This window comes from Pan paniscus, chromosome 5 (genome assembly GCF_029289425.2).
Source record: "Pan paniscus chromosome 5, NHGRI_mPanPan1-v2.0_pri, whole genome shotgun sequence".
Lineage (NCBI taxonomy): Eukaryota > Metazoa > Chordata > Mammalia > Primates > Hominidae > Pan > Pan paniscus.
This window is the reverse complement of record NC_073254.2, coordinates 144,101,391-144,115,754: the sequence shown is the minus strand read 5'-3', so window position 1 is coordinate 144,115,754 and position 14,364 is coordinate 144,101,391. Positions and strand designations below refer to the sequence as shown.

General features: G+C 33.6%; 1 protein-coding gene across 8 annotated transcripts in view; it reads right to left on the bottom strand.

The window, feature by feature from the left end:
- Nucleotides 1-14,364, bottom strand: part of NKAIN2 (sodium/potassium transporting ATPase interacting 2) — a 1,024,303-nt gene that overhangs the window by 701,590 nt on the left and 308,349 nt on the right. The window contains exon 2 of one of the 8 annotated variants that reach the window (XR_010112509.1): nt 1,049-1,112. The exons of the other annotated variants lie outside the window; for them this stretch is intronic. The gene's annotated coding sequence lies outside the window, so the exon portion shown is untranslated. The remainder of the gene's footprint in view (nt 1-1,048; nt 1,113-14,364) is intronic. 8 annotated transcript variants of the gene reach the window in all.

Here is a 14,364-nt window from a genome sequence, read left to right as displayed (position 1 = left end):
AACTAAATTAATTTCTAATCACTTATTGGCCTTTTAGCTACAAGCAAGTGTATTAAATTAATTTCTAAAAATTCTATGCAATTCTCTTATATTTATTTCCTTTCTGTTTTGTTGTTGTTGTTGTTGTTTTTTAACATGAATGTAGACACCAGATACTTTGGGGGAAGAGAATAATAAACCATCACGCTACGGAAACTTCTTCAACCAGGGGCAAAGAGTTTTATCAATTTGGACTATCTCATTAAACTTTAAGGACCAGAGACTCTCAAGAAAATGTAAACTTGTGACAATGATTTAAAATTATGGGGAGTCTTTCTGTTTTTTTCAGAAATACTATGAAATTTGAGGTTGCTATTATCCATTGCAATTTGTACAATTTCCTTTGTTAAAATTTCCAAGCATCTAGGACCACCTGAGCTCATGGTAATATAGTATCACAAAATGCAGTGACAAGTTACAAATATGATAATTAGGTCTACTTTCCCCTTGTTGAGCTTTATATGACAATAAATTTCCTTTAAAACGATAGCCTATAAAACTCTCCTCTCTGAAGTCAGTCTAATAACATGGATAATTTGAGTCTAACTTGTATAAAAGCAGCAATTATTTCACTGAATAAAACTATTGAACATATGCTTTCTTATCTACCCAGACTAAACATCTTGTTTTAAAGATAACATGTTCACAATGTTCATTTTAAATGGAAATAATTAAAAATATATATACACTATGTGATCTCAACTTTATATCAAAAAACATGTAAAGCAGAAGAATGGACACTTCAAATTACGTCATTATAGGTAAATGGGCTATTATGGGTGACTTTAAGTAATCTATTTTGTACCAACATTTTCCAAGTTGTCTTCAATACCATGCATCATTTTCAGAGCCAGAAAAATACATATTATTTACATAAAATAAAACTTTTTTTCTGGATGAAAATGAAACAATCTTAGTGAAACATGAACACTGATGTATGGTCATGAATTCTTCAAATATATATTACCCTGTAGACACAAATGGAAAAATATTACTCTGAAAAACTCACGGTTAAGATATTTGTGGGACAATATAATAAGAGAAACCTAATGATCCCCATCCATCTTCAGTACCTGTAAATATACCAGAGGGACAAATAAGGCATGATTAGAGGGTGACCCATTTAAAGGCAACCCCAACTAATTCAACAAGGCTTGGAACTTGACCCGCATAATTTAGAGCTTCTAAAATAAACTTCACAGCATGCTAAAATATTAATTTGCTTCCCAGATCTACCAACCCTTGCCCTTTACCTAGCTACCTAGAAAAACTTAACTTATCTTTTTCTTTCATTGTATCAACCCCTACATCTGAATAGTGAGCAATCCAGACAGACTTAATCATAAGACACATTTCAATTCTGATAGTTCCTGAAATCTGAACGTGTCTTCCAAAAATTGGCATGTTTGATATGCTTACCTTCTTTCTGAAAAACTCTGATTGCATCAATGATGTGTATTATTATAATTAATAGTATCTTGGTATCAGTGAAATACAACATGTATGTATACATATATTTAGTTATGTATAGATATACCTATGTACTATATACTATAAATATATATACTTACATAGTATAATCATCAATTATGGGTGGTGATATTTTATAATTATTTTTTGTATTTCTTCTCCATCAACCTACTGGAAAACAAATGGCTTCTTACAACTTACAGATCATTGCTGGACCTCACTGAAAATCGTCTCAACACTCTGTCATATTTTTTCTCCTTAATAAATTAAAAGTTTGTACCTCTTGGGCAAAATTATACACAAGATGGCAGGGCAAGGTGAGGAGTGATTACATGAGTTCAAAGGGAGTTTAGGCATATCTACTTCTCTACTAACCACTGTTAAATTTCTATCAGTTTGCAGAAAAGATTTCAGGAACATCCGGTTTAGCTTTTATTGATCTTTATTTAGCCTTCACTGTCCTTAAATATAGAACAGTTTAGGACTAATCAGTACCCTCAGGGACTGGTAAAAGAAATCTGTGCCTTAATAGAACCATGAGTATCAGTTTCTTTAGAAAAACTTTCATCAAATAGTATACGGTTTTAAAATTGAAAAGCATCAAGTTTCATGACCTCTTCTTTTTAAATCTTATAAATTGGTGAATCTACTGAATTAGCCAGCCATATGTTCCAGCAAATACAAAATAAATCTAACGTATACTTTTCTACTTGTATTAAGGTTTTACATTTAAAAGCTCAAGTGATTTTCAACAGGCAGTTGATATTTATATATCATTACTACAGGAAGAAACACAGTCCAAGATCAATCTAATTTAGATATAATTTAGAGCATATGTTTCCAACTCTTACTGCATGAAGTCAAGGCAGTGAAATCCAGCAGCTAAGAGTAAGGGTAAAAGACTTTAGTTGTCTTACTTGGCAGCTATGTTATTTAGCTCTTACTGCATGAAGTCAAGGCAGTGAAATCCAGCAGCTAAGACTAAGGGTAAAAGACTTTAGTTGTCTTACTTGCCAGCAAGTTATTTAGCTTCACTCTACCTCATTTTTATCATTTATGGAAGAGGGATAAGACAATCCACTTTACAGAATTTTTGTGCAGATTAAATAAAATAACCTAGCTAAGTGCTTACCTGTTGCCTATAAGTATTCAATAAATCTTATGTATATTACTCTTGATACTATTATTATCCAGTAATGTTATAAAGTAGGTTCAATTATCAGGTAATTGGTGGATACCATTTGCAACAAATGTATCTGGGATGTTTATTTTAAAATTACAAGATCTGTGAGGATTTAAAGAGCATTGTTTCCAAACCACATTCCATGGGAAAAATGTGGTCAATAGTTAAGTGGTCATGACATATAGGGCATTAAAATAAAATTTTTAAAAATGTATTTGTCAAAATGAGTTTGAGATTGCTGTATGGTGTACTCTTATCTTGGAAACTGAAACTGTTCATTAATATATTAAACGATAATGAGAGGCCCACAGAAGACACCTGGTTTCTTTGCTTCCTTAAGCATACCTAAGCTTACTTAACTAGAGAATTCATTTATCACAGAGCTACTAATAACCCCCTGACTTTACGTTACTCTGGGATCCTAACAAGAACCACATAATAGAAAAAAATGAAGCAGGCCAGGTATACAAAAGAAAAAGAAAAGATATATACATGGGACCAAGAAGGATTTGTTTCTTATGGACACTACTAAAGCAACACAGCAGGACAAGCTGGGTTGTGAATGGTAGCAGAGCCCAGTCTGAGCTCCAGGGTGACAGGTGTCTGGTAGCAGCTGTGCACACTGGAGGCCACATGCCTTACTCACATGGACTGTTTTAATTCAATGCAGCAGGCCCAGGGCAGTCAGATCTACTTGTTTTTCTTTTCCCTAAAATGTATTTTTTCATGTAAAGTTACCATTTTTTTTCTCATTTGCATCACAGATGCTTATACAGTCCATGTTTCACAGGACAAAGCAAATACGTCTATGAGTTAGATACAGTCCCATATGCAAGAGTTTGGGAGTTCTGACATGTTCTTTAGGGCCCAAACTATGATCTATCGATTCATATCAATCATTCATCTAATGGCTAAACATTTTGCCTTATAGCAACCCTGTGAGGAATAAATTATTATGCCCAACTTCCTGATAAGGAGATTTAGTTAAAAATAGGTGAGAAAAACTTGCTCATGTTCACAGATCTGGTAGGTGGGTGATCATTCCCAGGTGCACATGATTTATTATTGTACTTTCCATGAGTCACATAGGAACATAAATTTGTTCTGGAGAATGCAGAATTTGGGGCAAGGGGGAAATGTTCCCCGATTAATTACACTCATTCATCCTTCCTTATTCAGAGGTGAGGTAACTCTGGTTAAATTTTTTACTTTTTAAATGAAGATATCAACCACTTTCTGGTTGGGGAGCTATATCATATAGTACCCTTACATGGTAATAGAATGTCTTTCAGGTCTTTAATTTCAAAGATGTACTTGAATTTCTAATCTTTGTTTTCAAATATTTATTAAAAATTTGCTCTGAGAAGTTACAGACTAGATGAATCTCTAATGTGAATAAAATCCTATTTCTCTAGATCAGATTTGGCAAACGACAGTCCATGAACCAAATCTGGCTCACCATCTAACTGCTTAAAGTTTTATTGGTACACCCATTCATTTACACATTACCTGTGGTTTCTTTCATGCTACAAAGGCAGAATTGAGAGGTAGAGATGGAGAACATATGACCTCCAAAACCAAAATATTTACTTTGGCCTGTACAGGATGACTTTGCCAATTTACTTCTCTATATATTCTAAGTTTTTATCCCAGTAACAAAATGACACAATTATAGACCTCTGTCCTCAGAGATTGCTGTTTTCAGATGATCACTGTTTTATAAACGTGCTTTTTACTGAGTTTTCATGTTGCTGTCACTCCTGGGCTTATATTACATATAGACAATAAGAAGAATGCCTACAATAATTTTTATTGTACTCACTGGAGAGGGTATCATTGAGGATGCCGTTAACCTCACCACAGTGCTCCCTATGAGAACTGGAATGCAAAAATTGTTTTTGTTTTCTCCCGAGGTATTAGTATTAATAGCATGACCACTTCAAATCTTATAATCATTTGTTTTCTCTTCATTTAGAAGTGAAAAAATTATTTAAAGACAATACTTGCAATATTCCAATTTACATTGCAGAGCATCCCTTTCTACTTTCTAAATTTAATCTCGGCTTCATTTGAGTTTCCTAGTGTTGTTTCCTTTTTATTCTGATTTTTTAATTCATTTTATGTTATTGCAATGTGTGCATATTTTTAGCCATACCTCCTCTTTTTAAATTAAGGTTGGATATAAATAAATGAGAGTATCAGTTCTAAAGAAAAAGACCTGAAAGAAAAGATATATGAACCTTCTGCCCTTGGGACAAGAATCTATTCCTATGATAGCATCATGCCTTATCCCCAGGGCTCTGTTTAAACCTCCAGAATACAAGAAGGAAAGAAAATACTCTAATACTCTGATGTCACAAAGACCTCAGTTGAAAAAAGTCTGCAGCTATCTACAGGGCTGTATCTTGAGGAGAAAGAGAACCAGATTTCCTTAGCTTAGTTAGCAAACCTGCTAAGGTATGCCATCTTTCCTAATAGTTTTTTTTTCTGCTTTAACTGTTTTAATGTCTGTACATGGGAGTTTACTCAATGTGATGTTATAATGACAGATTTTATAAAATTGAATAAATATTATATGATTATAAAAAATAATATAATGAATCTAGGCACAAAATAAGAAAAGCTATTGAATCACTGCATAACACAAGTTAAATCATAAATCATAATGAAATAATTTGAACTTAATTTGAATGTAATAACCCATTACATCTACATATTTTCTTTTATTATTATTATTATACTTTAAGTTTTAGGGTACATGTGCACAACGTGCAGGTTTGTTACATATGTTAAGAACTTTTACTTAGAGATCAAAGGAGATTTAGGACAGAGTATATGCCTTAATGGTAGCTTTATATGACAATGCAAAATAAAGTGAAAGAGGGCATGATGCCAATATGGAATTATACTGATGCAACTAAAATTACAATAGAGTAGAACACAGGCAGATGCTCAGGTCAGCTTTCTGTCTCATTCATTGCCTGTGCTGACCATTTTGCCTTGCTGCGTTCTTCCTGTACAATCAAAAATATTGAGAAAGATGCTATCTATCAAACAGATCATTTAGGAAGGATGGCTTTACCTTTTGCTTAGATATAGGTAATTGGGTACCACTGAAATTCATCTGTGATCCTACCTATGGTATGCAAATACAATATTAATTTTTCTCCTGGACCTCCCCACAGAATTTTTCTATGAAATAAGTTTTTCTACCTTAACCAAAATTGAATTCACTTCAAATTTGCTATTGAAAAATATGAAATTGATTCATCCCACCTTTACCTCTCATGCCTTTCTTGGTGGGAAGGCAAATAATTAGAAAGGTTAATAATTCAAAGTAAAAAAGCATTTTATAGCTAATTACTTTAAGAAATAAGCAGAATTTTATATCCGTCCCGTATTCTCCTGTACATACTTCCAAAATGATCTGTACCTAATGCCTTCACTACTTGGCTATCTGTGAAAGAGTATATCTATGGCTTAGTGTTTTTCCTAAATTATTTTTTCTGCATCATTCATAAACATTAACTAAATAAGATTACACATTATCTAGATCTTTACCACTTCCTTTACTCTCATCTTTAAACATGATTATATAATGGCTATGGTTACATGTAGCCGGCATTCAGTAATTAGAAAACTATGAAGCTTACAAGTTACCAGATGTTTTGATGTTAGAAATAGCTGCTCCATAGCACTTTCGTGAAGTGCCACTTCTTTGCTCTCCACTAAATTTACTTAAGGTTAAAGTCCAGCTTTCTGGTGCATATTCACACAAAAAAACAAAAACAAAAACAAAAACAATGTTTTTTTCAGCAGTATTATTGCATCCAAGTTTTTAGGATCCTTCATAAGAAAATCTGCATTAAAGTAAAAACATCTTGAATTCAAGATGCTTTTAAATGATAAAGAATTATTACCATAAAGTTACAATACAATGTCACATTAATCAACATCACACAAACATCTTAGAAGCATGCTGTTCGCGTGATAGCCTAATCTGACTTCAAGGAAGAACTCTTACAAATAAAGATAGAATGCACTGACAAAATTCACCCATAAACCAGAAGGTACAAGTGTATGAACTACTTTACAACACAGCCAAAAGAGCAACTTAGAGCAAACTGCTGAAGGCACCCCAGGTGGAGTAATTAGGATACATAGTATCTCTAACATATTCTTTATGTAGACTTAATTTTGTTACTAATAGTCAAAAGACATGGCATCAGTGAAGCAAATGAAGAATAACATTTTATCTGAAAAACTGATATTAACCCAATAAGAATTTTGTTACTGATCTCTAAGAGCTGAACGTGCTTTGAAAAGTTATTCAGAGAAGGCATTAGCTACCTTCTAACTATAATAAAAATATAATATTTTATATAAAAAAGCATTTGATATTTAGTAAAAAGTATGTGTTTTCAAAAATATATTTTTGTGGATTTGGATTATGTGAAAGATACATAGCACACTAAGACACCAACATTATTCAAAACAAAAAGTTGAGGAGCTACAGTTTTTAATTGCTACGTATCACTAATACATACCAAAACCCTTTTTTCACATTTTAATATTTCTGAAATCAGAATGAGTTTTAAAAATGAAGGCATATCATAATTATAATGGCAGTTTGCTACATAAAATAATGGTATATGGTGTAACTGATGGTGTCTTAGAATCCAGAAAATGTGATGTCTTCACCATAAAGTTAACTCGTTTACTGATTTTCAAAATTTTTTAAGGATTACATTGCTGATTAAGCAGTGCTATCAATCACTAAAATATAAAAATTCTTAATGCTGCCAAGCAGGGATATCTCTACATTCTCCTGTCACTACTGCTCAAGGAGGAATATAAAATGCCACTCATTTACTTTTCCTTAATTTTTTTTTCTCAAGGGAAAATATGAAATTGTCTGTTTGATGACACTATAGTCATGTGATAAGGCTTGAACTTCGCTCATAATCCTAATCTCTCTTCCTTTGATATGCTCGATATAGAATATGTGAAGGCACATGACATTTAAGGTGTGGCTGACCTATGCTTGTAAAGAGGAGCAGCCTTTCTTACTTTGGTTGCTGAAATTATTTAATACAGATAAGGATTAACCATGTTTTTTGTAAGTCCTTTTTGAAAAAATTTATTGGAAATCATTAAGAATCCAATGGCAAAGCTTTACTAAGTTCACAGTCAACTAAATCCATTAAATTCCATATATATAGCCTAACGTTAAATAATTATTTCCCTGATGCATTTAATATATTACATCTCAATACAAAACTTCCTTTTTTAATCTTAGTAAATGACATATTGACAGATTTAGCCTATTATTCTTGCTTGTAAAATACATACACACACACGTTTTTAAAAAGCTTTTCCAATTGCATATCACTTGTTCCAACATGCTTCCAACAAACTGACCTTTCTGTCTCTTAAATTCCTTTCTTCCTGTGATCTTGTCCTTCAGTCTAATAGAGCCACTGTCTCAATCATCATTCTCCAGACCTTTACATTACTAATAACTAGAACTGAATATAATTATAGCTTCAAGCATCCCACCCTCTGACCACAACCTTTTGTCCCCTAAGAATGTAGCAGAATCCTCCCTTTGGGCAATATCAGGCACAATTAATCACTACTTCTCCATTGAAAACTCTCCTTTATTGGGCTTCTGAGTGTCACATTCTCACGTTTCTTCTGTCCTCTCCGGCTACTTAATCTCAAAATCTTTTCCTGGTTTCTTTTAATGGGTCCAATTATGGAGGAGTCCAGGGCTTAGTTCTCAGCTCTTTTCTACTTACAATTCTTCCCTTAGTGATCTCACCAAATCTCATGGCTTTATTAACATCTATATGCTGATGATTTTCAAATAGATATTTCCCTGAACTTAAACTCATATAGCCAACCTCCTACTTGACATCTCTACTTGAACTTATCTAATAGGAATATAAAATTAACACACCTAATACTGAATTTTTTATATTCCTTTTCCTGCCCCCACCTGCATATATTTCAGTCATCCCCATTTCTGTTAATGGACAATACTACTTTTTAGTTGATAAGGCCAAATGTCCCTAGTGCCATCCTTTTTACCATTCTTTCCCTTGAAACAATATCCAATCATCATAAACCTACCCAATGTCCATAAAAAATAAATCCAGAAAATGCTAATTAAGACCTCATTAAAATTTTACTTCACACATAGCACTACTGCTGACATTAAAAAGGCTGACAACACAACACGTTAGCTAGAATGCAGAGCAACTTGACATCTCATATATTGCTAGTCGGACTGAAAATCAAACATTTTGAAAAACTGGAAGATACCTTACAGTGCTAAATACATGCCTACTCTGTATGCCAACAATTGTATTCCTAGTATTTACCCAAGAGACATAAAAACATATGCCTACAAAACTAATCATACAAGAATGTAGCAGAGTGATGTCAGCAAGAGGGCAGAACAGGAAATCCTGGACTCTCCTTCTTCATACGAGCATATCGATTCGGCCACAATTGATGGAAGAATTCCCTGTGTGGGAAATCAGAAACTAATTGAAAGGTTCCTGCATCCTGGGAGAATGCAAAACCAGACTCACTGAAGCTGACAGAGAGATATGAAACACCCTCTCACCAGAGACCCTTGTCTCAGTGTGGTTCCCTAAGATCAGAAAGAGATGCCCCAGCTCCTGGTTTCACCCAGGGAAGGTAAGGGCTTGGATCCCATGTTCAGTTCCCTTGCATTTCCATGGAAGCAGGGTGGGGAGTTGGGGCGGGGGGACACAGATAACTGGCCTTTGCCTTGCTAGCCTTGAAGCTCTGATGGGCCCAGCAAAGTCTAGACACCTGAGGAAGAATGGAGGCAACATCTTGGGCTGGTATAGGCCATTGATACTCCCCACTGCTCAGCACAGAGTGAGCAAACGAACAAACAAAAAAATCCCAATTTTTTTTCAGCTTTCTTCTTGGAAGGGAAAGAGTTGATCTGTGTGTCCAATGCTACAATATCTCTAGGGCTTCCTAAACAACTAGCTTCTGCCTTGTGAGTCCTGAAGCTCTGATGGAGATGGCACAATCTAGCCACCTGAGGAAAAATAGAAACAGTGGGTTATAGACACCATAGCTTCAGTTTATCACAGAGTAAGCTGACAAAAGCCTTCCCTTCCTGTGGGAGGAAAAGAGTTGATAGAGGCCACCAGAATCCCTGGGTAGGTTGATTGGTGGGAGCCTTCTGTACAAGTCAAGTCAGTAAAGACTGATAGAGGTGTCTGCTTTGTCTAATGTGAAGATACCAACAGAGAGAGTCAAGAAAAATGAAGAATCAGACTAAGATGCTCCAAGCAAAGGAACAAGATAAACTTCCAGAAATCAACCCTAATGAAATAGTTAACCTGACAATGAATTAAAAATAACTTTCATAAGGTTGAGAGCCCAATGCATGTACAAAGTAAGAATTTCAACAAAGAAAGAGAAAATATTACAAAGTACTAAACCAAAATCATGAAGCTGAAGAACACAAGTGACCTGAAAAATACACTAAAGGGGTTCAGCAGCAGACTAGATCAAGCAGAAGAAAGGATCAGCGAACTGGAATAGAAGTCACTGGAAATAACTTGGAGGAGCAAAAAGAGAAAAAAAGAATAGAAAAAAATTTAAAGAAAGCTTAAGAAATTTATGGGGTACCAGCAAGCAGACCAATATACAAATTATGGAAGTCTCTTAATGATAATAGAGAAAAACAACCAGAAAACTTATTCAAAGAAATAATTGTTGAAGGCTTCACAAATCTGGGGAAGTTAATGAACATCCATATCCACAAATCCAAAGAACATCAATAAGACAAATTCAAAGAAATACACACTGAGGCACATTATAATCAAATTATCAAAAGTCAAAGACAAACGAGAATTTTGAATTCATCAAGAAAATGTGACCAGTCCCATACAAGGAAATATCCATGAGACTATGAGTAAATTTATCAACAGAAACCATGTAGGGCAGAAGATGAGGTGATATATTCAAAGTGCTGAAGGAAAAAGAAAAATAAAACTGTCATCAAATAATACTCCACCTGGAAAAAACTGTCCTTTAAAAATGAAAGAGAGATAAAGACTTTTCCAAACAAAATAAATTGAGGGAGATCATCAACACCGGACCTGCCTTACAAGAAATGTTAAGTGGTGTTCTTCAAGTCAAAATGAAAAGGCATTAAACAGCAACATGACAGCATAAGAAAGTATAAAACTGGTTGAGAAAAGTAAATATATACACAAATATAAAATATTGTATTATTGTAATGGTGGTGGGTAAAACACATTTAATTCTAGCATAAAAGTTAAAAGAAAAAATTATTTTGAAAACTATAAAGATACAAACACAATTATTAAAAGATACATAATATGAATAGATTTTGAAAATAATAACATAAAGTATGTTGTGGGGAGGAAGTTAAATTGTAAGTTTTTGTATGCAATTCAACTTATTAGCATAAAATACACAGTTGTAAGATATTTTATGTAAGTAGCAAGGTAACCACACACACACACACATAAAAATCTGTAAAATTTACACAAAACAACAAGAACAAAAAACTAATTGAGGCTTAACAATACCAAAAAAAAACCCCAACAAAACCCAATGGAAAACAAGAGAGGAAGACATACAAAAGTACTGTAAGAATAATAAGAAACAACTAACAAAATGTCAATAGCAAATCCTTTCTTATCAATAATTACTTTAAATGGATTAAAGTCTCTAATCAAAAGACATAGAGTGACTGAATAGATTAAAAAAAGAAACTTTAGATTTAAGGACACACATTGGCTGAAAGTGAAGGGATAGAAAATGATATCCCATATATTATAAATCATAACCAAAAGAGAGTAGGGGTACATCAGACAAATGACCATTAAGTCAAAAACTATTTCAGAGACAAAAAAAAAGCTTTTATAATGATAAAAGGGTCAATGCGTCAAGAAGATAGGGTCATGATAAACATATATATGCACTCAACATCAGAGCACCTCGATATATGAAGCAAACATTGACAGAACTGAAAGGAGAAATAGACCACAATACAATAATAGCAGAAGACTTCACACCTCATTTTCAATAATGGACACAACATCCAGACAGATCGATAAGAAAACAGATAATCTGAATAACATTAAAGAAAAAATGGACCTGACATTTAAAGAGCATTCTACCAAAGAGGAGCAGAATACACACTCTTCTCAGACATGCATCTTTCTCCAGAGTATTTCATATGTTAGATCACATAAGAGACTAGCATGAAAAATTATACCCTAACAAATTACATAATCTAGAATAAATGAACAAATTGCTAGAAACACACATATCAAAACTATATCATAAAGAAATAGAATCAGTAATCAAACATCTCTCAAAAAATAAAAGCCCAGGATAAGACGACTTCACTACTAAATTCTACCAAATATTTAAAATACGAAATAGAAAATGAGGGAACTGGATATATACCCAAAGGACAATAAATCATTGTACCAAAAATACACATACACTTGCATGTCCATCTCAGCACTATTCACAATAGCAAAGACATGGACTCAACCTAGGTGCCCACTCATGGTGGGCTGGATAAAGAAAATGTGGTACATAAACACCATGGAATATTATGCAGCCATGAAAAAGAATGAAATCATGTCTTTTGCAGCAACATGGATGCAGATGGAGGCCATTATCCTAAGCAAATTAATGCAAGAACAGAAAACCAAAAATTACATGTTCTTACTTATACGTGGGAGCTAAATGTTGAGTACACTTGGATATAAATATGCAAACAATAGACACTAGGGACTACTAGAGGAGGGAAGAAGGAGATGTGGGGTGAAAAACTACCTACTGGTTATTATGCTCACCACACAGGGTCATCTGTACCTCAAACCTCAGCATCATAAAATATACCCATGTAAAAAATCCGTACATGCACTCCCTGAATCTAAAATAAAAGTTGAAATTATTTTTAAAAAGAAAAGAGAAAAAAGCAGAAACCATTTAATCAAGTACACAATTTTTCCTTATTATGAGTATATGTTGAATTTTGTCAAATACTTTTTATGTGTCAATTGAAATGATCAGAGGGTCTTTGTCCTTTCTGTTAATGTGATGCATCACATTTATTGATTTGCCTATGTCAAATTATCTTTACATCCCTGGGATAAACTGCACTCGATAATAGTAAAATATTGTTTCAATGTGCTGTTGGGAAAAAAAAAAAAGAAAATGAGGGAACATTTACAAACTCAATTCTTGAGGCTGGTAATTATCCTGATATCAAAGCCAGGCAAAGAAACCACAAGAAAACTACACACCAATATCTATGATGGATACAGATGCACAAATTTTCAAAAAATACTAGCAAATGGAATCCAACAGCCCATTAAAGGGATCATAGATGATGATTATGTGGCATTTATTCCTGTGATGCACGGATGTTCAACATGCCCAAATCAGTTAACGTGATACAGCAAATCAACAGAATAAAGGATAAAAATCACAGGATCATCTCAATATATGCACAAAAAGAATTTGGCAAAATTCAACACCTTCTTATGATAAAAACCCTCGAAAATGAGAAGTAAAGGAAATTACCTCAATATAACAAGAGTGATATATGAAAAGTCCACAACTAATATCAGACTTAACAAGAACAGAAAGCTTGTCTCTACAATCAGGAATGAGGCAAGAATGCCACTCTCACCACTTCTTTCAGAATATTACTAGAAGTTCTCTCCAGAGCAACTGTGCCAGAAAAAGAAACTGATGACATCAAAAACAGAAAGAAGTAAAATATTCCGATTCCATCTTACATGATCGTATAAATGTATTCATATATACACATAATCTTATACATAGACAACACTAAAGTTGTCTATAGACACATAGACAAATGATCTTAGACAACATTAGAGACTCCAGAAAAAGCACTGTTAGAACAAATAAATTCATTTAGTAAAGTTGCAGGATACAAAGTCAACCAGCAAAAATCAGTTTCATTTCTATATACTAGCAAAAAACTATCTGAAAAGGTAATTAGGCAAACAGTGTCATTTACAGGTGCACCACAAAGAATAAAATACATAAGAATAAACTAAGGAGGTGAAAGTCTTGTTTACAAAAAACACTGCATTGATGAGAGAAATTTAAAAAAACACAGCAAATAGACATCAAAAGTCCAAAGACTGGAAGACTTAATATTGTTAAAATGTCCAATCACCCAAATCAATATGCAGATTCAATGCAATCCCTATCAAAATACCAATGTCATAATTTACAGCAATAGGAAATATAATCCTAAAATTCACTAGAAACCCACAACAGGCCATGAAAAGCCAAAATCAATCCTGAGAAAGAAAAATAAATTTTGAGGCCTCAGACTTCAAAATACAGTACTTACTGATTCCAAAATACATGACAATGTTAAAATAATCAAAATAGTATGGTACTGGCATAAAGATAGACATATAACCCAATATTACAAAACAGAGAGTCCAGAAATAAACTCATCCATATGTGGTCAACTGATCTTTGACAAGATTGCCAGTGTATCTAATCAGGAAAGAATAGCCTCTTAAACAAATGGTGGTAGGAAAACTAGTATCCACATGCAAAAGATTGAAATTAAACCCTATCTT